The sequence below is a fragment of the Balaenoptera borealis genome (assembly GCF_965194805.1).
Source record: "Balaenoptera borealis genome assembly, contig: HAP1_SCAFFOLD_1162, whole genome shotgun sequence".
NCBI lineage: Eukaryota > Metazoa > Chordata > Mammalia > Artiodactyla > Balaenopteridae > Balaenoptera > Balaenoptera borealis.
The window spans coordinates 59173-85234 of record NW_028123051.1 but is presented as its reverse complement, the minus strand read 5'-3'; the positions used below and the strand labels follow the sequence as shown (position 1 = coordinate 85234).

Genomic DNA, 26062 nt, shown 5'->3' with positions numbered 1-26062 from the left:
CGGTCCAGAGCCACCCTACCGCTCCAGTGGTGCAGCACCCTCTCTGAATTCCTACTGCCACCAAAACACATCCCTAAGGCCTTTGGGAAGAATTGCTAGGACCCAGGAAGGCGGCCCCTTGCTGTGGTCCAGACTTCAGCAGCTGCCGATGACCAGAGGGAGCCAGCCGGCCGGCCGTGAGCAGGAGGACAGGACACGGGGACAGGGACAGCCACAGCCGGGCTTCCCGCAGCTGTGCCCACCGCCAGAACCAGCTCCAGCCAGTCACAGCCCCCGAGATGCCAAACAGTGACGGGCGAGAGGCCGGCAGGAAACTGACACCCCCTCACTGGAGAGCCTGCCCGGTCAGGGTGCGGGGCACCATCCCCGTCTGAACTCACCCCACAGCTCAGCCGTCTCCCAGTGACCCAGACGCGTCACCACGGCCCCAGGGCTGATCCCCGACCAAGGTCAGAACTCCCCCCAGTGTGACGGCCCCCATGCCACTCCTGTGGTGGAAGGGACGGCAGGCAGAGACCAGGAGTAGAGTCTTTTTTATTAATGGCTGCGTTTTCAAAGAACCGTTTTGTTACCAGGAAAGCTCCCCAGGAAGGGATTGCATTAGTGCAACAAGGGGGAGCCTTGATGCCAGGCTTTCCAGACACTTCCAGGTGGAGACTTTTGGCCTAGGCCGGCCGCCGGGGACTCGGGGGCTGGGAGGACACACGGCCCCTCCCCCGCCCCGACGGGGCGCTAAGGCACCCGGCCCGCCTGGGGGGGCAAAACCCCGTGCCGTCAGCAGGCCGGCGGCTTGCAGCCCTCAACCTGCAGCCCTTTGCTCAGGAGGAAGGCGTCCTGCATGGGGTCACAACCCAGGAAGAGCTTCACCATGCCCTTGGCATCCTCGGAGCCCCCTGGCCTCAGAATGCAGCTTCTGTAGTCCATGGCAACCTGAGGAGAGGGGGCGGGGCTGCAGGAGGGTGGAGCACCCCCTTCACGGAGGGTGTGGGTGTGGCCACCTCTGCTGTGACTCAACAAAGGGCAGGGGAGCAGGGGGTTCTGGGCAGGGCCCTCAGAGCCTGGCAGGCCCAGGCGGGCGGCACAAGCATCTAGGCCCAGGCCAAGGACCTCCGTGTTGGTCTGCACGGCAGGCCGGCCTCTCACCTTGCCACTCAGGACGCCCTCCTGCTTGAAACGAGTGTGTGGACCGTGTCCGCGGAGTACACCTCGCTGCACAGGTAGCCATAGGACTGGGCGTCATAGCTTCCTGCCAGGTGGCCGAAGGTCGCAGGCAGGTGGGTCCCTGGGACACACGCGGAGAGGCTCCTGCCCGGCCCCCTGGCCGCTCCGTGCCCCTTCCCCAGAGCCCAGAGCTTGGGGCCTCAAAGCAGCCCTGTCTGAGTCCCCTGCCACTAGAGGGAGTATTGGCCCAACACTTCTAGAAAACGGGGACCTTGCGGGCAACTCAGTGGAGGGACACAAATCAATCTTTGCCGACTTTCTGCTGAAGCTCACGAGGGTTCACCCCTAAGCCTCTTACAGGGACAGCTGCCCGAGGCTCCGAGGGATGAGTCAGGGCTCGCCCTCCAGCACGGGGAGAGCGCGGGTTAAAGCGCTCACGAGGGAGTGAACTGCGTCTCCGCACCGACACGCACGGGCAAACCTCGTCGACGCGTTCCGTCCGGGGTATGAAGCCCTCTCCTGCCTCTTCCAGGCTCTCCAGAAAGCACGTGCAGATACGCCCAGCCCACCCTCGGACTCCGCGGGCCACAGCTGGAGGGACCAGCCCAGGAACCCAGGCAGGAAGAGGCCAGAGGTCAGCAGGCCTCGACCAGAGCCCGTCAGTCGGTCCCCCTTCACACACCACCAGAGGATCCTCTTGAACTGGGCAGTAGCCGCCAACCGACCGCTAAGGTGGACCCGGCGTGTGCTTGGCTACCTGGCGTGGCTGGGACCCTGAGGATCTCCTGGCAGAGGCGGGCATTGTCCTAGGCCGGGTCCGAGGGCGTCTGCGTGTGCAGGGCCTGGTCCACCTTGGCCAGGACGATCTGGCGCAGGTTGAAGAGGCCTGGAGGGCGGGAGGAAGGAGAGGGGGGCGCTGGCACTGTGTCCAGGCCGTGCTTTCCAGCCGGGCGGTCTGGGAGCCCCTTTCCTTTCCCTCGGCCCGGCCGCACGGGGGTTGGCCAGCCGGGACTTGATGAGCTTGTCCAGCAGCTCCTGGGGGACGGCACTGCCCGTGCCCCGCCGAGACTGGCAGCAGCGCCAGGGCTTCACAGGGTGCGGCGCTCCCGGCCCCAGAGCCTACCCTCTGGTTCTCATCCCCGGCTGTCACCAGAGTCGCAGGCAACGTGCCCTTCTTTTCGTTTGTCTTTTTTCCGGCCCTCGACCACGCAAAGGTGTGAAGCCCTGCCACTCGCTGCCACGTGGATGCACCGTGAGAACACGGTGCTCAGCGAGAGAAGTCAGACACAGAAGGACACACAGGGTGTGACCCCACTGAGGGGAAACGTCCAGAACAGGTAGATCCACAGAGTCAGAGTGGGTTCCTGGTTGTCAGGGACAGGGGAGGGGAGGGAATGATAACTAAGGGCGTGAGGGACCTTTTTGGGGTGAGGGAAATGTTCCAGAACAGGGCAGTAGTGACGGCTGCACAGCTCAGTAAAGTGTCCCCACGCGCTCCGGTTGCAGTCTGTGAGAGCATCGCTCTCAGGACGAAGGGCTGACTGCAGGAAGACTGAACGAGCACTGGGTCCTGGGCCCAGACACTCATCTGGGGACCCCCCCCACATTGGGAAGTCACTGGGACTTGCTGAGCCTCCACCGAGACTGGCAGCAGCCCCAGGGCCTCACAGGGCGTGGTGCTCCCGGCCCCAGAGCCTAACCTCTTGTTCTCATCACCGCCTGTCACCAGCCTTGCATGCAACGTTCCTTTCTTCTATTTTGTCTTTTTTAAAGGCAACTCTTGAATACCTGTATTTAACATGCAGGGAACCAGTCCTGACTCCTTGATCTGGGACTTCCAGCCTCCAGAGTCTCGAGGACATCCACTTCCGTTGTTTACGCGCCCAGTGCGTGGGGTTTGATGATGGAAACTGACACCAAGGGCGTCGCCTCGTGCGGGGTGACATCAGCGGAAGAATCCCGTGGCGAGGGCTTGCCTGAGGACCACGGGAGACCCCGGGCCCTCCCCGCCCCCTGCCTTCAGCCCCTCGCCTGCACCCTCCTGGGAGCGGAGCTGGTGCATCGCTTGCCAGAACTCATGGAAGTAGGTCTCCAGCTCATCATGCTGCAACAGGGAGGGCGGGTTGGGCGTAGGCTTGGTGAAGTTGGCCACCATGGCCGCGATGGCAATCTGGCGCCTCCCGTCCTGCTGCAGGCAGCCCGGCTGCAGGCCAAAGCAGGCCATGTGCCCGGACTTCCCTTCCCTGGGGAGGGACGCGGGTGAGGCCCCGCTACCACAGAGGAGCCCCGGCCCACGGCCGACAGGTTCCCCCACGCATGCACCGAGGGTAGAGGTCCAGGTAGAACTTGCTGATGGATGACCTTGCCCGAGGCCGCGTCCCAGACCGTGTAGAGCCTCACATCTTCATCTTCGTGACGCATGTTGGCGCCTTCCTCCAGGTCGAAGGTCAGCCCCAGCAGCTCCTGGGAGATGCCCAGCCGCCCGCGCGTGACCACCTGCATGGGGAAGGACTCATTGAGCAGGTACTGGTCCACGTGGTAGCGCGTCTCCTCCCCCTGGTTCATGTAGTAGCGCAGGTCCTAGACGTTGATGGGCCCGTCAAAGTGCAGGCCCCGCCTCTGGCACTCAGCCTTCTTTAGCTCCAGGATCACGGCCGCTCCTGCTCCCCGAGGGGCTTCAGCTTCTGGGCCAGCTCATCTGCGGGCGGAGGGGAGAGGCTCAGCTATGTCCCTGTGGCAGCCGCCCAGCCGCCCCCCACCCCACGCCCCTCGAGGCAGAATGAAGGGTTGGGGAAGGCGACCCCCAAGGGCTGACACAGTGGGGTCTCAGGCAGCACCACGTCCAGTCAAGGTCCACCTGACCCCCGTCCCCACTGGGACTCGGGGAGGCGGGGTTACCTAGGAAAGTGGCCACCACCTGGCTGGTCTTGGCCATGTTCATCTCCAGCACAGAGTCGGCACGCGTGCTGAATCCCAGCAGGCGGGACTTCTGAGCCTGCAGCCTTACCAGCTCCCCGAGGATCGCGCAGTTCTCCTGGAACCCAGAGACAGCCAGCGCTGGGGACCGTGGGCCACGCCCTCCCCACAGGCCCCGGGCCAGGTCTCTGTGGGTGGGAGGGCTCTCAGGCCACTGGCGGGCACAGCCAAACCCCCTCCCTCCTCCTCCTGGCCTGGATTTCTAGACACTTTGGTGCTGTCCTAACATGTGGTCTTTATGAACACAGGTCCTTTTGGAACCAGAAACGGCGTGAACCATGATGAGCTCTAAGGCCAAGGGCAGGAAGAAATGTGACCAGGCTCTCCAGGAGCCACCCAGGGGCCTCCCCGGGCTCAACAATACAAACTTGGCTGCCGTGCAGACAGCAGCTCATCCCCACGGCGCCCGAACACCCAGCCCCTGGACGGCGAGAGACCTGTTGCTGCAGGTGCCCCGTGGTTGGCTGGTGAGGCCTGGCCCCAGGCGTACGCCACCTTCTCTGGGGCCACCTCTCTGGGTCTGCGGTGGGGTTCTCCTGGGAGCCCCCAGTCACCACAGGACCAACGTGGCCTGTCTGCAGCCCAAGAAGGTGGGGACACAGGTCTGTCCCCCGTGGACATCACCCGCGAGGCCGAGCAAGCACCAGTGGTGTCTGCGGGGAAGATGAAGGGCTCATGCACAGCCCCCATCTACTGAAGATGCTAAACGGGAGAAGCACAGACTGCAGCCACATGCGGTATGGACCAAACGCAAGTGTCCTTGCAGGAACCGATGTCTGAATGTCGAGGCTGTTCCCGGGCCACAGTGAGAAGGCCCAGGCCCCACGCAAGGCACAGAGAGGGGATGGGGGGAACATCTGCGAATCTGAGCTCATCGGGCATCACCCCAGAAGGAGAGGGAGAGAGCCAGAAGGAGATACGGAGGGAGAGGGAGAGAGAGGGAGGTACAGACGTCTCTCCTTTCCCTGGGGGTTCTCTAGTGCAGCCAAGCCTGAAAACCACTGCATTTCGGGAGATGGGTCCTCGTGGAAAAGTTAAATAGTAGCTCATGGCATTATCGACACATATTAAAATGGCCCCAAATCTTGGGGAGTCAGGGAGGGGAGCTGGCGGCTGCCTCGTAAAGGAGGAGAGATTGGGCGTCAGAGGAGGTGCCTGCCTCCACCACCTCCGCCGCCGCTGCCCCCCCCCCAGGGCCCCGCAGACTTCATCTCCCAGCTGTGGTCCTGGGCTGGAAGGCAGCGGGGAGGTCAGGCCGTCCCAAGCATCAACGTTGACTTCAGGGCTGATCTGAAAGGCGCCTGGTGTTTGTTGAAGCAGAAAAAAGAGAAAGCAGTGGGCAGAGGATGGGAGGGGGAGGGAGCCCCCATCAGCCCTTCTCCCTGTCTCCCTCTCTGTCTCCCTCCCTCCCTCCCTCCCTCTACCTCCCTGCCTCTCACTCTCCATCTCTCCCTCTGCCTCTCTCCCTCCCTCTCTCCCTCCCTCTCTCCCTGTCCCTCTTGCCCTGTCCTGTCCCTCTCTCCCTCCCTCCATCCCTGTCTCTCTTTCCCTGTCCCTCTCTCCCTCTCCCTCTATCCGTCCCCCCTCCCTTTCCCCGTTTCCATCTCCCTCTCTGCCTCCCTCTTTCCCTGTCCCTGTTTCCCTGCTCTGCTCTCCCTCTCCCTCTCCCTCTTTCCCTCTCCCTCTCTCCCTGTCCCCCTTTCCCTGTCCCTGTTTCCCTGTTCCGCTCTTCCTATACCTCTTTCCCTCTCCCTCTCTCCCTCTCGTGCTCCCTCTCCCTCTCCCTCCACCTCCTTCCCTCTCCAGAGAGGGAAGGAGGTGGAGGGAGAGGGACAGGGAGCAGGAGAGGGAGGGGGGAGAGGGAGAGAGGGATAGAGGGAGGGAGAGGGACAGGGAGCAGGAGAGGGAGGGGGGAGAGGGAGAGAGGGATAGAGGGAGGGAGGGAAAGACAAAGACATCTCTCCCTCCCTCTATCCCTCTCTCCCTCCCTCTCTCCCTCCCTCTCTCCCTCTCTCCCTCCCTCTCTCCCTCTTCCTCGCTCCCTCTCCTCCCTCTCCCTCCGTCTCTCCATCTCCCTCACTCCCTCCCAGAGACAGAGAGACGAAGAGGCAGAGACAAGGGAGAGGGAGAGAGGGAGAGGGAGAGAGAGGGGGAGAGAGGGAGAGACGGAGAGAGGGAGAGAGAGAGAGGTCTCTTCCTCCCTTTCCCTCTCTCCTCCTTCTCTCCCTCTCTCCCACTCTCCCTCTTCCCTCTCCCTCCCTCCCCCCTCCCTCTCTCCCTCTCCCCCTCTCCCTCGTCTCTCCCTCTCCCTCCATCTCTCCCTCTCTGGGAGGGAGTGAGGGAGAGGGAGAGACAGAGGGAGGGAGAGGGTGAGACAGAGGGAGGGAGAGGGAGGGAGGAAGGGAAAGGGCGAGGGAGGGAGAGGGAAGGAGGACAAGACGTCTCTCCCTCTCCGTCTCCCTCCCCCTCCCTCTCTCCCTCTCCCTCCCTTCCTCTCCCTCTCCCTCTCCTAGAGGGAGGGAGGGAGAGGGAGAGACAGAGGGAGAGGAGAGGGGGAGTCGGAGAAGGAGGTAGGGAGAGGGAGAAGGCGAGAGGGTGCCTGCTTCCCTCTCTGTCTCCCTCCCTCCCTCCCTCCCTCTCCGTGTCCCTGTCTCCCCCCTCTCCCTCTCCCTCTCCCTCTGTCTCTCCCTCTCTGGGAGGGAGAGAGGGAGAGGGAGAAGGAGGGAAAGTGATGGAGGGAGGGAGAGGGAGAGAGGGTGAGGGAGAGAGGGAGAGAAGGAGGAGAGAGGGAGAGGGAGGGAGGAAGAGAGCTCTTCCTCTCTCCCCCCTCTCTCTCCCCCTCCCTCTCTCCCTCTCCCCCTCTCCCTTGTCTTTGCCTCTCCCTCCGTCTCTCCCTCTCTGAGAGGGAGTGAGGGAGACGGAGAGACGGAGGGAGAGGGAAAGGGAGGAGAGGGAGGGAGGCAGAGGGAGGGAGGGAGGGAGAGACGTCTCCTCCCTCCCTCTCCTCCCTCTTCTCCCTCTCCCTCTCCCTCTCCCTCCAACTCTCCCGCTCCCTCCATCTCTCCATCTCCCTCACTCCCTCCCAGAGGGAGAGACGGAGGGAGAGGCAGAGACAGGGGAGAGGGAGAGAGGAAGAGGGAGAGAGGGGGGAGAGAGGGAGAGGGAGAGAGGGGGAGGGAGAGAAGGAGAGGGAAAGAGGAGAGGGAAGAGGGAGAGGAAAGAGGCAGAGGAAAGAGGCAGAGGGAAGAGGGAGAGGAAGAGGGAAGAGGGAGAGAGGAGAGAGGGAGATAGGGAGAGGAAAGAGAGAGGGAGAGGGAGAGAGGGAGGGAGAGAGGAAGAGACAGAGGGAGAGCGAGAGAGGGAGTGGGAAAGAGGTAGAGGGAGAGCGGAACAGGGAAAGAGGTACAGGGAGAGAGGGAGGCAGAGAGGGAGGAGAGGAAGCAGGGAGAAAAGAGAGAAAGAACACACCGTCTACATTTCTGTCAAATGACACCGGGGATCCTTACACAACCAGGAGAAAGTAACACAGGGAGGCTCTTTCTCAGCTGGAACTGGAACTGCAGACGGGGCCAAACACCACCAGGCTGGCCACACGTGTCCAGCCGCCGCTCCAGCCCCGTCAGCCGTGAGTCCGGTCACCAGGGCTCTGAGTGTCTGCTCCAGGGAGCTGGGGTTCACCCTCTCACCCGGGAGGCCGGGCCAAGAGAGCAGGGCCCCGGGCTGGACACATAGGGGAAAACGCATCCCCACAGGACAGCTTGTGCGAGCAGATTCAGCTACCAGATTCTAGAGGCCCGGGACCACCCTGTGGCCCGTGAAACCCAGGAGCCACGAGGGTCTTGCAACGTGATTCCTGTCCGTTGGACTGTAAAGTTTGTGTAGGGAATCTTGGAAACAGTGGTAACAAGGCTGAATTGGAACGAGCTTTAGGCTATTATGGACCACTCTGAAGTGTGTGGGGTGCTAAAAACCCTCCCGGCTTCGCTCTCGTTGAATGTGAAGATCCCCGAGATGCAGCCGATGCTGTCCGAGAACTAGATGGGAGAACACTATGTGGCTGCCGAGTAAGAGTGGACCTGTCGAATGGGGAAAAGAGAAGTCGAAATCGTGACCGCCTCCTTCTTGGGGTCGTCGCCCTCGAGATGATTATGGGAGGAGGAGTCCTCCACCTCCCACACATCTCCAAGATGGAGAGCCTTCTCCGTCAGCCAGAGCAGGTCCCTTTCTAGATAAAGGAGAAGAGAGAGATCCCTGTCCCAAGAGAGAAATCACAAGCCGTCCCGATCTTTCTCTAGGTCTCCTAGCCGATCTAGGTCAGATGAAAGGAAATAGAAGACCACTTTGCAAGAGGAGTGGTGTACAGGCAATAACTTCATTTGGCAGGAGTATGTACAGAAAATTCAAGTTTTGTTTGAGACTTCCGAAGCTTGGTGCACTTTTTAAATGTTTTAGTTGTTCACATTTGTTTGTCTCTTGGGACAGTGACACATAAAGGTGTCATTCTCTATGGTTTGAAATGGGTCCTGGGAGGCATGTAATATGAAGAATTGTTACCTTACAATGTTCCCTTAAGCAAAATTGAACTTGCTTTGAATTTTTGGTCTTGCCTAGACTGATAATAAAACTCTAACTCCTGCCCACCTAAAGTGTGATGTTTACTATTATGGAAACAACACTGGCAAACATTGAAAAGACTTTCTGTAGCTGGGATATGGTATGCAGCTGTAGTTAAGCAAGCAGTCTTTAAAAGGTGCTGTGAACCCAAGCCAGCAGGTAAAAATGAAAGCCGCACCCTTACCCTAGATTAGAGGTTTAAAAATTCCACTAGTCTTCACACCGGACAAGAGATTGTCCAGGGAGTTTAAAATCTAAGAAGTTTCAAGGAAGTTAGTTTACCTTTGAGTTAGGTCATACGTCCCCTCTGTGATTGCTGTACATGAATACATAGCTCTTTGTAATATTTTTTGGAAATTTGAGATTATCAAGATACCAATGTCCTGCCAGATTAAGAGTATATTGTAGAGCTGAACTTTGAGTTACTGTGCAATTTTTTTTTTCATGCTGTCATTTGTAATATGTTTTGTGAGAATCCTTGGGATTAACGTTTTGGTTGCAAAAGAAAAAAAGAAAAGAAAAGAATCCGCCTGCCAATGCAGGGGACACAGGTTCAAGCCCTGGTCCGGGAAGATCCCAGGTGCCGCAGATCAACTAAGCCCGTGGGCCACAACTACTGAGCCTGCACTCTAGATCCTGGGAGCCAGAACTACTGAGCCCCCGTGCCACAACTACAGAAGCCCACACGCAACGAAGACCCAACGCAGCAAGAAAAAAAAGACGATACTGGCCAGGTGATCAAGGGTAAAATCGTTTGTCATAAGTCCCGTTGATGGTGTGTATCCTTGATGTGACCTGAGGAGAATGGCATTTTTATCTCTGTCTGGGTCTTCTGCCCCAAACCCCATAACTCCAGACCAACCATAAGAAAACATCAGAAAACAAACAGACTAACAAATTGAGGGACAAAACACCTGACCAGTCCTCCTCAAAACTTTCAAGGTATCAAAACCCAGCGACGTCTGAGAAATGTCACAGCCCAGAGGAGACTGGGACAGAAAAAGGATGTTAGGGGAACACTAGGGAAATTCTAATAAAGTGTGGACTTTAGTTAATAACAATGTATCCATCTTGGTTCCTTAGTTGGATAAACATGTCACACTAAGGTACTAATGAGTTGGAAATAGGGGTACTGGGTCAGGGTCCACGGCACTCTGTACACTCTGTACAGATCTTTGCAACTTTTTTGTAACTCTAAGCTCTTGTAAAATTAAGCGAGTACTGAACAGAGCTAAGAATGTTATTTCCCTGATTTGAACATGCCTGAGTTTCTTTTCATGGTCACATTTTTGCTATTTGGATGTGTCTTGGAATCAGTAGCAAAGGAGAGTTGCCAGCCCCTGGGAAGATGTGGGTGGTTCGCAGGTGGCTTGCTCTGGAGCTGAAGACCACGGTGGGAAGTCTGCAGCCTCGGGCTGCACTTAGAAACATGGGAGGGGATGGGCCAGCTCAGTTAGGGATGGAACCTATAAATAAAACTTTTTTCTTTTCCGTTATGGCTTATCACAGGATACTGAATATAGTTCCCTGTGCTAGACAGTAGGACGTTGTAGTTTATCCATCCTATATTTAATAGTTTGCATCTGCTAACCCCAAACTCCCAATCCAACCCTCCCTCACTGTTTCTCCCCCTTGGCAACCACAAGTCTGTTCTCTATGTCTGTGAGTCTGTTTTTGTTTTGTAGACGCGTTCATTTGTGTCGTATTTTAGATTTCACATATAAGTGAGATCATATGATATTTGTCTTTCTCTTCTGACTTACTTCACTTAGTATGATAATCTCTAGGTCCATCCACGTTGCTGCAAATAGCATTATTTCATTCTTTTTATGGCTGAATAATATTCCATTGTATATATGTACCACATCTTCTTTATCCATTCATCCATCAGTGGACATTTAGGTAGCTTCCATGTCTTGGCTACTGTAAATAGTGCTGCAATGAACGTTGGGGTGCATGTATCTTTCTTTCTTTCTTCTTTCCTTCTTCCTTTCTTCCTTTCTTTCTTTCTCTCTCTCTTTCTTTCTTTCTTTCTTTCTTTCTCTCTATTTCTCTCTTTCTCTCTTTCTTTCTTTCTTTTTTCTTTCTTCTTTTATTGTCACACGGCATGTGAGATCTTAGTTCCCTGACCAGAGATGGAACCCACGCCCCCTGCACTGGAAGCATGGATTCTTAACCACTGGACCACCAGGGAAATGCCAGGGGTGTATGTATAGTTTTGAATTAGAGTTTTCTCCGGATCTATGCCCGGGAGTGGAATTGTGGAACCCTATGGCAGCTGTATCTGTTCCTGCACGCCTCACATCAACCACCTGCACTCCAATCCTTGCTCTCAACGTCATCTTTGGGGAACCCAACCTGCGACAGGGACCTTGACAAGAAGAAATGGCTCAGGGAAAAGCTACCTGCACGGGGAGGAGATAGAGACCATCGCCCCTGGGGTGCGGAGGGGAGAGTGGGTGCAGAGGTTTGTCATTTCACCCCCGATACTCATCTCAGCCCTCGTGGCTGCCCCACTCTAGGTCACCTCGGGATACAGAGGTGACCCGGTTAGAGTCCCTGCCTGTGCAGGAATCGGGGCACCAGCGGGTCTGAATAATATTAGTGCAGGGTCTCCCCCGTGGCACTGGGGTTATTCGGGGCGGGTCATCCTCTGCTGAGGGCCCCTCCTGGGCACTGTGTGGGGTTTAGCAGCATCCCTGGCCTCACCCATTTGATTCCAGGGGCCCTCCCTCCCAGTTGTGACAACCACAGATTTTCCCCACACATCACGGAAGAACTGGGTGAGGCGGGGGCAGGATGGCTCTGGGCGAGGACAGCTGTGTTGAAGCAACCAGCCTGGCCCAGGGCAAGGTCTGCCCCAATCCCGTCAGCGCCTGCATTTAGAACTGCCCCTTTCCTCTCCCACCTCCCCTGCCCTGCAGTGGTCTCCGAGACATCATCCCCATGTAATAAATCACACCTTCTCAGTTTACTGTTTGCTGCCCTCGCTAGAACGTGAGCTCTTTGAGGACAGGGATGCTGTTATGTCCCCAGCACCTAGAAGAGTGTCTGCTGTGTAGTAGATGCTTCATAAATACTTGCTGAATAAAGGAGTTGAATAAAGGGATGAGTGGATGAATGAATGAAGGTTACAATGGAAGGAGGGGGGAGATTCCCTTTCTGGCTCTCGGGGGTTGGGAGATCAAGTGAAAGATCTGTCCTAAATAGGCTGACCAGCCTTCTGGGGTTCCCCGGGACTGAGAGTTTCCCCAGAGTTCCAGCGCTCAAACCTGAGCGGTCCTGGGCAAACTGGGGGCGGGTGTTGGTCACCCTATCTAAACACAGTAACAATTCCAGCTGCAATAGCAATGGCCAATGACCTCTACGGTCTTATTGACCATGCACAGTTCTCTACCTGGCGGGGAAGGGTGGGCCGGGATTGGAATTCTGGTGATCCAGGGCGGGTGAGGGCACACCCCGGGCTTGTGGAGGGGAGTCCAGGAAGGTTCTGGAGGAAGTGACAGTGACACAGGAGGGAGGGAGGAGTCTAAGGAAGAACATCCCACATGACAACCTGTGCCAATGGCCCTGGGCCCAAGGTCACACCTGACCAGGGCTTGCTTTTTTTTTTTTCTAATTTACTTTTCCCCACATGGATATGCAATTGTCCTAATGCCATTTATTGAAAACTCCTTAATTTCCCCACTTTCTATCATATCAAGTTCTCATATATCTGTTTCTGGATCTTTTTTCTATACCATAGAGCTATACGTCCCATCCTTGCACCACTAGGGCTGTTTCATCACTATAACTTTATTTATTCATTTTGTTTTGGCCGTGCTGTGTGGCATGTGGGATCTTATGTCCCTGACCAGGGATCGAACCCGCGTCCCCTGCAGTGGAAGCTCGGAGTCTTAATCACTGGACCTCCAGGGAAGTCCCCAGGGCTTGCTTTGACATCCATGGAATGGTGGCAGGTGGGCACGGGGAGCAGCTGTCTGTGAGCCATCCTGGGTAGAAATGCAGGGTGGAGGGGAGGACAGATGGAGCTGGAGGGGAAGAAGCGGAGGAGGGAGGGAGGAAGGGAGGGAGGCCGGGCGAGAGACAGACAGAGAGTTTCCGGAGACAATAGCTCTGGCCGTGTCCTAGGGCATGAAAGCTGAAAATAGCTCCTAGTGCCGGGAGCCTTGGAGCCGGAGGCTGGGAGCCAGGGTGACTGGCTCTCCTCCCTGGTGTGTGTGTGTTGCGGGGGGGTGGGTGGCTCTGGGCTTCTCAGGCTGGGAATGGGGTGCACAGAGCAGGAACGGAGCAGGGACCCTTCTCTCTGGAACCTCGTGGGCCATCCTCAGCTCACAAAGCTGAGCCACTCCTTGCCCTACGAGTGGGGGGCTTATCCTCCCTGTCCCCTGGATCATACCCCCTCACACACAACTTCCCCGTGTGTGTTCCCAGCAACCAAGAGAATCTGTTTTTAAAAGATTTGGGGGAGGGGGGTAACCATACAAACAAGAGCAGAATGGATACTTTTTCAGGATATGAATGGCTCTGTGTAAGCCCACCCCCAGGGTAACCACAGTCCTGACCTCTAACACTCTTGACGAGTCAGCCTTGGTCTGGGCTTGCGGACCCACGGAAGCTTCCTCATTCCCTCCTTCAGGTCCCGACTCTCCCTCGGCGTCTTTGTGAGAAGCACCCGGGGAAGTGGGACTGCTAGGCTGTACTGCTGCTAGAACTCCACCTGGGCTCCACCAGGCTCCAGCCCCCCGCCCTGTCCACCTAACTGACCCTGAGGCACCTCAACTGGTAGGAGCAGCATCACCTTCCCTCCTGGGACTCGTGATACTTAAGGGAGACACCGAAAGACAAGCCTTTGGCTCCCTGGCTGGCAAAGAGCAGGTACTCAATTGTCATAAGTGTCCGTATCAGTGAGGGTTCTCCAGACAAACAGAATCCATATGGGGTGTGTGTGTATATACACACACACGTACATATGTACAAGCATACAAAAATATACAGCTGTGTACATATGCAGTATGCGTACACACATATACACATATAGTATATACAATACACACATACATATATACACACATATAAAATGCAGTTTGTATATATACAGTATGTATACACACATATACACACAATATAGACAATACACACATACATATACACTATACATACACACATATAAAATGCATAGTTGGTATGTATACAGTATGTACACATACGTATAACATATGCAATATACACACCTAGGTACATATATAGCATACGTATATACACACATACAAAGATATTTAGGTGTGCATATAGACAGTATACATACATACACATATAATATATGCAATACATACACGTACATACATATAGACACACATATACACCTACATATAAAAGCATATAGCATAAAAATATATATGTACTGTATATAGAAATTCATCGTATATATACATACATATATCATATATATAAGATATATACACATACATATATACAATGTGTACACACACACCCCTATATGTAAATATGCGCATGTACATACACATATAAATTCATACGCAAGTGTGTATATAATAGTATATTCATATATACATATAATACCTAGAAACATATTGGGGGGGAGGTGTCACGGTACGTCAAGGGCGGGAGTCGAACCCGCCACCCCAGGCCCCGAGGGGTCTCCCCGGGTCTCCACTTCGGGCCGGTGGGTGTGGCCGGGGGGGGGGGGCAGCTGAAGACGTGCGTGCGTGCTTGCGTGCGTACGTGCGTGCGTGCGTACGTGCTTACGTGCGTACGTGCGTACGTGCGTGCGTGGGGGCGGGTCCACGGGGCGGGAGGCGCTCGCCGCGAGTGAGTGGTTCAGCCGGGCCCCGGCTCATTGTGCTTGCCTCACGCCGGCCCCAGTTGGCAGCAGCGCTGGAGGCCCCGGGCCTGTGACCACAAAGAGGGAGCCGGGGGCCGGACGGGAGCAGGCCGGCGGCGGCGGCGGCGGCGGCGCCGGCTGAGGCCCAGGCCAGGCTCCCTCCCCTCAGCCTCCCGCCCGCCCGCCCGCCTGTCCCGCCCCCGCCGGCGGCGCCCCGCCCCTCCCCCAACCGCCAGACTAGCCTGGTGCGGGGGCCGCGCGCGAAAACGTGGGGGAGAAGCTGAGGCTGGAGTCGCCCGTGGTGGCCGAGCCCGCCGTCTACCCATGGCTGCTGCTGGTCTACGTGAGTGCCGCCCGTCCCCTCTTCCCGGACCTCCACCTCTCTTCCCCCACGGCGCGCGCTGAGCCCACCGAGTAACGGAGCGACTCGAGTCGCCAGACCCTCTTTGGAGCCCCCCTTCCCGCCCTGCCTGGTTCTCCGCGGCCGTTTCCAGCCCCCGCGCGCAGGGTGGGCAGAGGGGAGCCGGGGCCGGCCGGGGCCACAGACTCGGCAGCGGGGACCCCGCGCTTCCGAGGGGCGCCCGAGCCGGTCTGCCGTTGGCCCTGTAGGGCTGGGGACCCAGGTCCGCCCCCCCGCCCCCCGGCCTGGACTGCCGGCGGGCTTGCCCTTCCATACTTTATGATCTGACACGTCGGGTTTCTTTTTCCTGGCCAGCTTTACCATTACCTGACCAGCTTTCCCAGCATCCCCTGATAATGTGTTAGATATTCAAGTTTTAGGGCCCGGTCCCAGCCCTATGGAATCAGCAACTCTGGTGGGGCTCAGTGATCTCTGTTACAACAGGCCCTCCAGATGATTTTTATTCACCTTAAAGTTTGAAAATATCTGCATTGTCAGCTGGCCGAAGCGTCCACCAGCAGGTGAAGGGGAGTGGCGCCTGGAAAAGATAGGGACTAGCCAAGGTAAGTACAGTAGCATTTGCCATGGTAGTAATGGAGAATGCCTTTTCTCCACTGGTTGGCACAGACTAGTATCTGGGAGCAGTGGCAGGGTTATTTAGGATGCTTTACATTGCAGTGTAGAGTGACCGCTGTCCTGGTTTGCCAGGGACTTCCCCTGTGTGAGCACTTAAAATCTCATCCTGGCAAACCCCTTAGCCTTGGGTTTGATAAACTTAGGGAATAACGTGAAATTTAGGGGAAACATGATCTAGGTTTTGGGCAAGTCACAAGTGCTAATTAAAGCTAAGCAAGAATGGACAACATCTAGCCTTCTTTACCCCTTTGCGGGGAGGTAAATCTTGATTGGGTGAGAGGACTTACTGTTAAGAGATCTTTGTAGAAACATCCCCTTCTGCTTAGTCCGCTGGTTCTCCGTTCTGGCTAGACATTGGCATCGTCTGAGGAGAGTTAAAAGGATTGTATTGGTCTAGTATGACCAACCGTCGGTGTGAGGGTTTTTAAAAAGTGCTTCAGAGGATTCTAATGTGCAGCCAAATTTAGGTGCCACTGCTTAAGCTTTTGAACCGCTGCTACGTATTTTCACCTCATCTTGCTGTGAGAATTTCCAACTGTAGTTGAGGTTTGTTGTTTTTCTTTTTCTTTTTTTAACTGTCTTATTATAAGATTTACTGTCTTAAATAAGATTGAATGGACAGAAAATCCTGCTAGTCCATCTGGTATAGCTGGATACCCAGAGTAATATCGTTAAGATATGTACCATTTAAGTATTGTGACTGGCCTTTTAAAAATTAACATATGCATTAAATTAGTATTGATAGTATAGATCTCTTTCGAAGTTGTCATGTTGGGGAGCTATACCTCTAATCTGCTGCCATTGCTAAATATCTGGACACCTCTTACTAGGAATTGCTTTTAAAAATCTTTAGGGATTAAAACCAAGATTGCTGTATTATTTGTACTGGGACCACAAAAACCTCACAGAGTTCCCCCGCTGTACCTTCTACCCCCATCTCTAACCCTTGGCAACTTCTAATCTGTTCTCCATCTCCACAGTTTTGTTATTTTAAGAATAATATGTAAACATAATCATGAATTACTTAATCTTCGGAGATTGGCTTTTAAAAACTTTTCCCTCGGCATCATTCCCTTGAAGTTCATTTCAATTTTTGCATATATTAATAATTTGTTCCTTGTTGTTGCTCGGTAGTATTCTATCATAAGATTTTATCACAATCTGTTTCAACATTCACCCATTGAAAGACATTTGGGGAGTTGCCAGTTTGTGGCTATTAGAAATAAAACTGCTATGAACATTTATGTGTAAGTTTCTGTGGGAACTTCATTAAGTTTTTGTTTCTTTTGGATAAATGCTCAAGAGTACAATTACTGCATTGTAGGGTGAATCTACTTTTAGGATTAAAAGAGACTGTCAAGCTGTTTCTCAGAGTGGCTAAACCATTTTATTTTCCCACCAGTGATGTGATATAATTTTTCTACGTACTCGCTAGCATTTGATGTTGTCACTATACTTTAATTTTAGTTATTCTCTGATATCTCATTATGGTCTTAATTTGCATTTCCCTGATGGCTAACGATGTTGAACATCTTTTCATGTGCTTCTTTGCCATGTGTATATTCTCTTCCATGAAATGTCTGTTCCTGTCTTCTGCCTATTCTCTAGTTGGATTTTTTTAAGTTGTTTGGAGAGTTCTTTGTATATTATAGATACAAGTCATTTGTCTCCTATGGGATTTTCAAATATGTTTTCCCACTGTGTAATTTGAGTTTTCATCCACTTAAAAGGATCTTCTATGAAGCATTTTAAACTCATTTTGATGAGATCCAATTGATCAGTTTTTGCTTTTATTGATCATACTTTCGGTGTCAAGTCTAAGAATTATTCACCTAGTTGTAGATGCCAAAGATTTTCTCCTATTTTTTTTTTCTAAAAATGTCCTGCTTTTACATTTAAGATTATGATCCACTTTGATTTAATTTTTGTGTAAGATGTGTAAGGTTTAGGTTAAGGTTCATTGTTTGTTTGTTTGTTTTTGTCGAGGGATGTCCAACTGTTTCAGTACCATTTTTTGAAAAGTCTATTCTTCCTTGATAGCTTTTGCACTGCTGTCAAAACCAAGTTAAATGTATTTGTGTCAGTCTATTGCTGGGTTCTCTGTTCCATTCCATTGATCTATGTATCTACCCTCCATCACTACTGCGAAATCTTGAAATTGGGTAGATTAATTCCTCCCATTTTAATCTTCCTTTACAAATTGTTTTAGCTGTTCTTCAGCCTCTTCCTACCATATAAATCTTAGAATAAGCTTGTCTATATCCACAAAAACCTTGAGGGCATTTTAAGAGTAATTGTGTTAAGCCTCTTAACTTGGGGAGAATTGGCAGCTTTATTATGTTGTGTTTTCTAATCCGTGAACAAGGTATGTCTCCCTCTTTGTTTGGGACTTTTAAAATTTTCTTCATCAGCATTTTGTAATTTTCAGTATAGAGGTCCTATAAATGTCTTATTGGGCTTCTATTTAAGTATTTATTTAGGTCAGTTGTAAATGGCATCACATATTTTTATTTAAGCTTCTACACATTTGTTATTAATATATAATTTGATAAAATTGTGTGGATCTTGTACTCTAAAACATTTACAAACTAATATTATTTCTCAAGCTTTATGTGGATTCCTTGGTATTTTCTCCATTTAGATTATCATCTCATCTTCAGATATAGACAGTTTTAGTTTTCCTTATTCAATATAATAGGATATATTACTATTCAACATTCAGGAGGATATATTCCTTCCTATTCAACATAGTAGGAATAGTTCTTTCATCTTTTAAATAAACTTTTTAAAAATTTAACTTTTAAATTTATCTATTTATTTATTTTTGCTTTATTTTCTTACTAGAACCCCCAGTAATATATTTAATAAAAGTGGTGAGAGCAGATATCGGTGCCTTGTTTCTGATCTTACAGAGAAAGCGTTCAGTCTTTCACAGTTAAATATAATGTCGGTATAGGTTGTTTGTAGATCATCTTTATGAGTTTCTGTATGTTCCTTTTCTATTCCTAGTTTGCTTGGAGTTTCTTTTCTTCTTTTTTTTTAAATCATGAATGGGATTGGATTTTGTCAAATGCTTTCTCTGCATTAATGATTAGGATCACATGACTTTTCCCCCTTAATCTATTGGATATGGTAGATTACATTGTTTGATTTTCAAATATTTAACCAACTTTGCATAACTGGAATAAATACCACTTGGTCATGGTATATTATTCTTTTTATATATTTCTGGAGTTAATTTGCTAATATTTGGCTGAAGATTTTTACAGCCAATTTCATAAAAAATACTGGCCTGTAGTTTTCTTCTTTCTATACTATCCCAGTCTGGTTTTGGTATCAAGGTAATACTGGCTTCATAAAATTAATTAGGAACTGTTCCCTCTACTTCTGTTTCTTATCAAGTCATGTAAAATTGGTGTTAATTCTTTAAGTCTTGGGTAAAAGTGAAACATCTAAGCCTGAATATTTCTTTTGGGAGTTTTTAAATGAAAAATCAGTGTTTCTCATAGTTACAGGAAAATTGAGATTGTCTCTTTCATCTTGGCTGAGTTTTGGTAGTTTTGGGTGTAGACGCATTGGTCCATTTCATCCACATTTTTGAATTTATAGTGTAGACTTGTTCATAATAACTTGTCCCTTATTAACCTGCAGGATATGTCATGGTATCCTTGGTTGCATTTCTGATATCTGTGATTTGTGCCATCTCTCTTTTTATCTTGATCAGTCTTGCTACATCTTTCTTGATGAGATTGTTTATTTTGAAGAACCAGCCTTTTGTTTCATTGATTTCCTCCCCCCCCCCCCCATTTTCCTGTTTTCAGTTTCATGGATTTTTGTTTCATCTTTATTATTTCCTTCTTTCTGCTTGTTTAGTGTTTTTTCCTCTTCCGTTTTTACTATTTTAATATAGAAAATTAGACTATTTCTTTGAAATATTTTCTTTCCCAATTTAGTGCTATAGACTTCCCTTTCAGCATTGCTTTCACTTCATTCCACAAATGTTGATCTGTTATATCTCCATTTTCTTTTATTCTATGCATTTAAAAATTTTTCCTTGACTTTTTACCCATGAGTTATTTGGAATTGTGATGTTTAGTTTTCATGTGATTGAAGATTTTCCTGTTGTCTTTCTGTTATTGATTTCTAGTCTGGTTCCATTATGGCTAGAGAATATACTCTCTATGATTTTAATTCTTTTAAATCTGCTAATGTTTTTTTTTAGCACCCAGTGTATGGTATATGAGTGAATGTTCCATGGACACTTGAATATGTATTCTGCTTTTATTGAGTGTGTTCTTTAAATGTCAGTTATATCCTGTTGATTGATGATGTTTTCAGTTCTTCCATACCCTTGCTGATTTTTGTCTCTGGGAGTTCTATAAATTGCTGTGTTGAAGTCTCAAATAATAATTGTGGATTTGAAATTCTCTCCTTTTACCTTTTTCAGTGTTTGCTTCATGTGTTTTGAAGTTCTGTTGTTTGGTGCACACACATTTAGTATCACTAGGTCATCTAGGTGGATTATTCCTGTTATCTTTATGTAATGACCCTCTTTGCCCCTAATAATTTCCTTTGCTCTGAAATCTACTTTATCTGATATTAATATAGCCATTCCTGCTTTTTCTGATGAATGTTCACATGATATACCTTTTTCATCCTTTTACTTTGAACTACCTATATCATGATGTTTAAAGTAAGCTTCTTATAGACAGTATAGAGTTGGATCATGCTTGTGATTTTTTCATCTACTCTTTCAATCTCTGTCTTTGACTTGGTTATTTAGATCATTTACAGTTAATGTAATTATTGCTATGTTAAAGATTAGGTCTACCATTTTATTTTTTGTTTTGTCTTTTACCTTAGTTTCTCAATCCTGTGTTTCTCTTATTTTGCCTTCTTGTGGGTTACTTAAACATTTTTTGGTAAGTCCATTTTAATCTAATTTATTTATAATCATTTGTGTATACTGTTTGTATAGTTTTCTTAGTGGTTGCTTTTGGCCTTACACTATACATATGTAACTTATCATAGCCTACTGGAATCTGTCTTTTATTACTTCAAGTGAAGTTTCAAAATTTTACTTCCATTTAGGTCTCTTAATAGTCCCCAGTTTTAAAGTATGATTTTCTGTAGTATTTCCTTTATATACATTGAGAACCACATCAGATGGTGTCATAATTTTTGTTTGACCATCATAGGGAATTTAAGAAACTCATGAGACTAATGATAGTCTCTTATATTTATCCCACTTGTTTTCACCCATTCCATTGTTCGCCTTTTCTTTCTGAAGTTGCCAGTCTTCTGTTATTGTTTTTTATGTTTTCATAACAGTAGGTGATATCTGGGCTTTCCAGTGCCATTGGATATGAGTTTCAGGAAACACTGAGCCTGGCTCACTTAATGCTACTGAGTTGGAGGGTTTGTATATGTTGGGCCTGTTGGCACAGCAGATGCTAGCAGATTAGACTAATGCTGATGGGACTAGTGCCACAGGAGGATGCATTCCCATTCAGGCTATGCTGCTGCTACAGTAGATCAAATCCCCCTCTACCCCAAGTGTGGGGCAGTGACCTGCTGCTGTCACTGCTTCTTTATTAGGCTGCTTTCGCCTCAGGTGTGTGGTGGGATCCCTTGGAAGCTGCTGCTGCTGTGAATCACAGGGTTAAATTCATTTTAGAAATACTTAAATATAAATATATAGCCTGGCTCTTGTAGGACGTCTGTATTTGTTTTTTATTGCTTTCATACGAATTACCGCAAATTGAGTGACTCAAAACATCGTAAATTTATTACCTTACAAGTCTGACATTGGTCTCAGTTGAGTAAAGTAAAAGTGTTGGCAGGATCGACAGATGAATGGATAAAGCTGTGGCACATATATACAATGGACTATTACTCAGCCATAAAAAGAAATGAAATTGAGTTATTTGTAGTGAGGTGGATTGACCTAGAGACTGTCATACAGAGTGAAGTAAGTCAGAAAGAGAAAAACAAATACCGTATGCTAACACATATATATGGAATCTAAAAAAAAAGAAAAAAATGGTTATGAAGAACCTAGGGGCAGGACAGGAATAAAGACTCAGCCATAGAGAATGGACTTGAGGACACAGGGAGGGGGAAGGGTAATCTGGGATGAAGTGAGAGAGTGGCATGGACATATATACACTACCAAATGTAAACTAGATAGCTATTGGGAAGCAGCCACAAAGCACAGGGAGTGGAATCCTGCAGTGTTTGCTGATGGTCATTTGACTGGTGTGAGCTGAAACCTTTTTGACGTTGAATTTGCATGTGGCTAATAATTCCTTATACTGAGCTTTAGGCATGTCCTTTTTTTTCTTTTCCTTTTTTTTAAAGAGTGACTACAACTTCCCTCTTCATATTGACGTCTTGAAAAATTTGTCATGTGTTGAATTTCCTTGCCTATTCCCTACCCCAGGGCATTTTTTGAGGGCAGGCGTCATTTACAGCCCAGCAGTCCTTGTGACTATTAAGCTACCATTAGCACTGGGTTTAAAGCTGCTGTTGTGGGAAAGAGCCACAAGGTGGCAGCATTATTTCGTTCTCAACTCTTGTTACTAGGGCAACAGAGTCTTCCTGGAGGTAGCGTTCCAAGGTTGTAAATTAGAGTGGAATGTGCTGGGACAAGCCCCCAGAAGTTTATGTCTCCTTACTTATGTTTGTTTTTTAAATTTAATTTCTATTTCTTATCGGAGTAAATTTGATTAGAGTGTTGTGATTGTTTGGCTGTACAGAATCTGCTCAATGATTCATGCATATGTCTGTTCATCTTCGGATCCTGTTACCATGTATGTTATTACAGAATGTTGAGTAGACCTCCCTTGGTATTTGGTAGGTGTTTTGTCATTATATATTTTCTATGTATTAGTGATTATATAATTCATATAGTTTATATGTTATATGTTTATATACATTTAACATACATTAATCTATGTATGTTAGCCCCTTAGTCCTAAATTATCCATCCTCCCACCTTTCATTTTGGTTAACCATTAGTTTGTTTTATAAGTCTGTGAGTGTCTTTTTCTGTGGAAATATGTTCATTGGTAGCAATCTTAGGATAACATGTATAAATGATATCATAGGATATTTGTCATTCCCTTTTGACTGACTTAACCTAATATGATTATTTCTAGGCTCATCTGTAGTCCTGTAAACGGCATTGTTCATTTTTTTCCCGAGGCTACTATTCCATTCGGTACGTATACCACTTCTTCTTTGTCCATTTATCTGTTGATGGGCATTTTGTTTGCTTCCATGTCTTGCCTATTGTAAATACTGCTGCAATACACGATTTTCCATCCCGTGTCTTTTGGATTCTGGCTTTCACAGGTGACAGGCCCAATAGTGGGCCTTCCAGATCATATGGTGACTCACTTTTTACCTTTAAACACACTGCCATTCTGTTCCTATTATTGGCTGTTACCAGTTTACATCCCACTTAGACCGAGAGGTTATGCTGTTCTCCACAACTTCTTCAACATCTATTGTTTGTTGACTTTTTGCTGATGGTCATTCTGACTGGTGTGAGGTGATACCTTTGTGTAGATTGGGTTTCCATGCGTCTGACAATTCCTGATGTTTTGCGTTTATCAATGTCCTTTTCATTTTTTTTTAAGATTGAGCTAAACTTACAACTTCTAATTGCCTTCTTGAAAAATTTGCCGCGTTTGGATTTTTTGGCCATTCCCTGCCCCAGGATATTTTTTGAGGGCATGAGTCATTTACAGCCCTGCAGTCCTTGTGACTATTAGTGACCATTAGCAGTAGATTTGAGCTGCTGTTTGAGGAAACGGCCTTAGGGTGGGAAGACTTCTACGTTGCCAACTCTGCTTGCTAGGGAAACAGAACCTTGCTGCAAGTTGTGCTTTTAGGTTGCAGATTAGAGTGGAATGTGCCAGGACAAACCCCCATAAGTTTTAGCCTCCTTAATTCTTGTCTGTGTCTTTAAGTTGTAGTTTTTATCAGAGCAAACTTGATTGAAAAATGTCTTTTTTTCTAGGTGTACAGAATCTTGTTCATTTACACATATACATATATCTATTGATCTTTGGGTTCTTTTCCATGTAGGTTATTACAGAGTGTTGAGTAGACCACTCTTGGTATTCCATAGGTCTTTGGGGATTATATATTTTATACGTATTAGTATATGTGTGTTAACCCCAATATCCTAATTTATCCATTCCTCACACCTTTTCTTTGGCTTAACCATAAGTTTGTCTTCTCAATCTGAGATTGCCTTTCTCTGTGGAAATATGTTCATTTTTATGAATTTTCAGATAACATAAGTGATATCAAAAGGCATTTGTCTTTCGCATTCTGATTTACTTCACGTTGTGTGATTATCTCTAGGCTCATGTGTGGTGCTGCATATGCCATTCTTTTATTTTTTTTCGTGACTTATATTCCATTCTGTCTATATACCACTTCTTCTTTGTCCATTCATCTGTTTATGGACCTTTTTTTTGCTTCCATATCTTGGCTATTTCAATATTGCTGCAGTGCACATTTGCCTGCCTCTGTCTTTCCGATTCTGGTGGCCTTAGGTTATAGGCCCAAAAGGTGCCCTGCCGCATCATATGGTAGCTGAATTTTTACCTTTTAAAGCAGCTCCGTTCAGTTTGTGTTAGTGCTGTTACCACTTTACATCCCACCAGCAGCTAGAAGGTACACAGTTCTCTACAAGCCCTTCAGCATTTATAGTTTGTAGACTTTTTGCTGATGGTCATTTGACTGGTGTGAGCTGAAACCTTTTTGGACGTTGGATTTGCATATGGCTGAGAATTCCTTATAGTGAACTTTAGGCATGTCCTTTTTTTTCTTTTCCTTTTTTTTTTAAAGAGTGACTACACCTTCCCTCTTCATATTGAGTTCTTGAAAAATTTGTCATGTGTTGAATTTCCTTGCCTATGCCCTACCCCAGGGCATTTTTTGAGGGCAGGCGTCATTTACAGTTTTTTTTTTAAATTTAATTTATTTTGTTTTTTATTTTATTTTATTTTTGGCTGTGTTGGGTCTTCATTGCTGCGCACTGGCTTCCTCTAGTTGCGGTGAGCGGGGGCTACTCTTTGTTACAGTGCGCAGGCCTCTCATTGTGGTGGCTTCTCTTATTGTGGAGCACGGGCTCTAGGGTGCGCGGGCTTCAGTAGTTGTGGCACGCGGGCTCAGTAGTTGTGGCTCGCGGGCTCTAGAGCGCAGTCTCAGTAGTTGTGGCGCACAGGCTTAGTTGCTCCGCGGCATGTGGGATCTTCCGGGACCAGGGCTCGAACCCGTGTCCCCTGCGTTGGCAGGCGGATTCGTAACCACTGTGCCACCAGGGAAGGCCAAGAAGGTGTTTTTTAACGTGTAATTTGAGCAAGTGGTTCCGTGTTATTAACATGCCCGGGGCGGGGTGGGGGGTCGGTGTGACAGGGCTGCCCTCCTCTGCAGGTCTAGTTCCAGTCTCTGAAAGGCATTGAGGATTCTGTTTGAGGATTCTGTCTTCCTTTGTGTTTTCTGCTCCCCACGCTCCCTCCTGTAACCCCTTTCTGCCATCCCCACTCCCCCCACCCCCCCAGTCACACGTTGCAAACCCCAGACCCGTTTTTTCCGTTGTGATTAAACCGTCACCTGAAGCCGCCTCCAGGAGCCTCTGATCTGAACCCCCTAGTGGCATTAACGTGGCCCTCGTGCTATTAACTTCAGCCTCACAGACTTTCCCCGCTGAGAACAGCTTTGCTGGGCACTGAGGGTCTGTGACTTTTATCTCAGTTAGGCCGTTAAAAAACTGAAACATGGTTTAGATAAATAAATAACTCCTCCTTCCCTTCCTCCTGGCTCTGAGCTTGGAGCTGGTGAGCTGTCTGGGGAGAAGGTCACGGGATGGGGGCTGGGGGATGGGGAGAGAGGACAAGGTAACCGTGCCTGACAGGGATCTGTAACTACACGTGGACAGAGCTCTATACTGAACGTGTCTGGTCCCTCCTTTGCTCCGAGGCGTTCCCGTTTTCTGGTTGGTGTGAGGGGTGGGGCAGAGTGGAAGGTGGACCAAGGTTGCAGTAGCTTTGTCTGACTCTAGGTCTGTGACATCCCCCTTCAAGCACATCCCTCTTCCCCACTGTCTCCCCATCTCTTCCCTCCACCCCTTTCCGTGACTGTCTCCCTGTGTTTCCACCTTGTTGCTTTTCTGTGGTCCCTCTGTTTCTCTTTCACCCTCTACCTGTCTCCGCCTTTTGTCTCCTTCCGAACCTTCCAGCATCCCCTGTGCTGCGGTTGGCGCATGGTTTGGGGGATCGCCCTCCAACGCGGGCTGCAGGCGACTTGTCAGACTGCTTTGTGAAACCAAAAAATGTAGAAATCTTTCATTTCCTTGGCCTCTGAGGCTTCGCTGGGGTGGCGGGCAATTGGCAGGCCTGTCGGCTACACCC

At 49.3% G+C, this 26062-nt stretch overlaps 1 pseudogene across 1 annotated transcript in view; it reads right to left on the bottom strand.

Moving 5' to 3' along the window:
* LOC309621908 overlaps nt 1–26062 on the bottom strand; it is a 97423-nt pseudogene that overhangs the window by 46763 nt on the left and 24598 nt on the right. The window contains exons 8-14 of the transcript in view: nt 4060–4195; nt 3484–3859; nt 3209–3404; nt 2154–2211; nt 1919–2047; nt 1144–1282; nt 784–930 (exon numbers count right to left, since the gene is read on the bottom strand). The product of the transcript in view is annotated as an uncharacterized misc_RNA (transcript). The remainder of the gene's footprint in view (nt 1–783; nt 931–1143; nt 1283–1918; nt 2048–2153; nt 2212–3208; nt 3405–3483; nt 3860–4059; nt 4196–26062) is intronic.